The sequence below is a fragment of the Bactrocera latifrons genome, unplaced genomic scaffold (assembly GCF_001853355.1).
Source record: "Bactrocera latifrons isolate USDA-ARS-PBARC rearing strain unplaced genomic scaffold, ASM185335v1 scaffold_80, whole genome shotgun sequence".
In the NCBI taxonomy this organism is placed as follows: Eukaryota; Metazoa; Arthropoda; class Insecta; order Diptera; family Tephritidae; genus Bactrocera; species Bactrocera latifrons.
Genome location: NW_017537490.1, coordinates 1,026,464 through 1,029,430, shown reverse-complemented (window position 1 = coordinate 1,029,430; position 2,967 = coordinate 1,026,464).

The following is a 2,967-nucleotide window of genomic DNA, read 5'->3' as shown; positions in this document are numbered from 1 at the left end:
CTAGTAGTAGTATAAAGTAAAGTGTTGAAAACCCCCAAAAAAAACCGAATCTACAGCTCTTAGTTTCTTMTTCTTCTTAATTGGTAGTCGTAGACACCGCTTACGCGATTATAGCCGAGTTAACAACAGCGCGCCAGCTGATAGTTTAGGCTTAGTAAAAATAGAACGTTATACGGTAGAACAACGTGTCTTCWTTATTAAGCAATATTTCAAAAGAATTTAAAGCTTGGTGACCACAGTGGGAAAATTTTATTCAAAATCATACATAAATAAAATAATATGTCAACAGSAAAAAAATCTTAAATCTGTGCCGCACGCTATACATATGACAAGCCTTTCAATAAGAATATTTTCAACTGCGAGTACTTCATGAATTAAATGAGACCATTATATTAGGAATAGAAAAATACAAATATATGCATTTATAAAAACATTCTTGAACTAAATTACAGATATGCAAGCAATCATATGTATAACTACATTTATATAAAATCCTTCAAACAATAGCTGTAATGCATATGCTTTATGTGCTTATATGTTTGTATAYACGTGCAAATGTATCAATGTTTGTTTATCCCAAATACCCAAGAGTACGAGTAGTTTACCCTCCATCTGCCACTTAGTAAATTTGGTGTCAAGCCCAGTGGTTAAGCAATTAATCACACGTCCTATRTGTTTCAACAAAAGATTTTCATCCATTGTATTCGTTTTATTTATGACAATTAAATTATGTAAACCACAATTACAAAGAAATTTTCTAAACTTCAAAACACCACACGAAATTCRTATTAAAGTGTGTTAAAAAATATCATGTCAAAGCTTTGTTCTACTMTACTTATGTGTATGTGTGCTCACACAATATCAATTGCAAATAGCGGCGTTTTTGTTTTTGYGTGGTTATACTTTTGATAGCAGCAGTTTTATTTGAATTTTTTTCTCCAATTAATTATTATTTTATCAAGAATWTTCGATTGCTATTTTTACTCATGTGCAATGACACATATGTATATGAAAATGAARTATAATTGAAGCAACCGTTCAAGCGTTTTTAAGTATAGCCGTGAGCAGGAAATATTTTTGGAGGTCTTTTCTATTGTTATTGAGAATAGTCCGCAAGACATTCTTCTCAAATTAAACCGAAATTGTTTTCAAAAATGAATTCAACAATTTTTCAGAGTCGGTGAAGCGAATTTCCGGAGAATTTTCAAAGAAAACAACTTTTTTACGAAGCCGCTATTTTGTGGATATCAACATTTTGACTAGTTTTTCGATCATTACTTGTGTATAATATTAATAATTTTTCGGTTTTGGATTTGAGCTAGAATTAAGCAGAGAAACCTTCCTCACCAGACAATTTTTTCGACGCTCATCCTGGAGATCGCTTACGGGCTGCATGGGAACAAAGTGGTTTCAATTATTCGAGAAATTTTAAGGATTATTACATATTCTAAATATACAGTATTTATATTTATTTATTAAACCCAATGCCTCTTCAAAATAAATTCACGATTTTTCTCATTTGCAAGTGAAAATAATCCCTTAACCTTTAGACGCGTGGCGGTACCTCCAGAAACTACTACTTTTTTGTAAAATTTTCAAGTATGAACATGCATTTTTAAATATTACATCACTGCACATGTTTCTTTAATATATATCCGTTATCTTTTAGCTTAGTCGCTTTGCTGTCATTTTCATTTTGAGTTAAGTAAGAGTTCTTTGGAATAACAATTTCAAGGAAAAGTTCGTATTTTCAAGTGATTATTGTGAATGTATATTATAATTAATTAGTACTGAAAATTTGGAATCTTCATCTTAGTTTTCAATTTAATTTGATGTAGTAATTGTTGATAAAAAGTTTACAAATTTAAATTTTATGAAATAAAACTTAAATGATCCCTTGATCAAGTGCCTAAAGGAAACGTCCGGCGTTTAAGGATTAATTTAGTTATRGCAGTTATAATATTTATAATTCTTATGAAATAAGTGCATGCACACAAATGTTACTCATACSCATTGTCATCTCATGCAATGCTTCACTGCAATCCAATAATTAGTAAAATATGATAAGCGTCTCTACGAAATAACGGCTTTAAAAAATTTAAGTAAAATTAAATAAAAATTCCAAAACTTCCAAAAAAAAACAGTGAAACAGTTACTTTAATTGTTCTTCTTGTTAGTCTGCMCTAAAACCCTTAACAGGTTTATTTCTTAGAACATAAAAGGACAAAGAATGATTTATACATATTTTGATTTTGCATGGTCTGTCTACAGACATACGCTATAGTGATCCGATCTGAACAATATGTTCAGAGATTATAGATTTGCCTTTGACAATAATATTGGGTAGTCGATCAAGTCTTTTCGTATTTTGTCAATAGATGTCGTTGCAGTCGTATATTTAAGTGTTACCAATTACAATGTGTCATACTACTATATAGTGTTGGAAAGGTGAGATTTTAAACTCCATTTAACCAAAAAAAAATTAAATACAGAGAAAGAAAAAATGTTACAGGTGTTCAAATATAAGTGAAAATAATTAAGAAATCCGCAATATTTTGAAATTTTGTATAAAAGGTTAAGCACAACAATGGTTCATTTGCTTAAAATAACTTCGAAATTTCGTTTTGAATGATGAAGTTTTATACTGACTGATGGATAGTGTCTCTAGCGAAAAAATGTCAAAAAGTGTTCACCAAAATTGTACAGTAAAAAGTCATGAGATGATCTGACCGGAAGCTGACTATCAACCGGCTCTATATAATTGAAGCAGGCACCGTATCTGGCGAGGACAAAGGTGACTGCTGTGTGTTGATGTAATTCGATTTAAAAAGGCATGAGATTCTYTAACGGGGTGCTAGCTACCAGGTGGTTCTATATAAGTGAACCASGAACTGTGGCTGGTGAATGCAAAGATGGCTGTTGAGTGTCGATGTAATTCGATCCAAAATGTCATGAGATCATCTGACG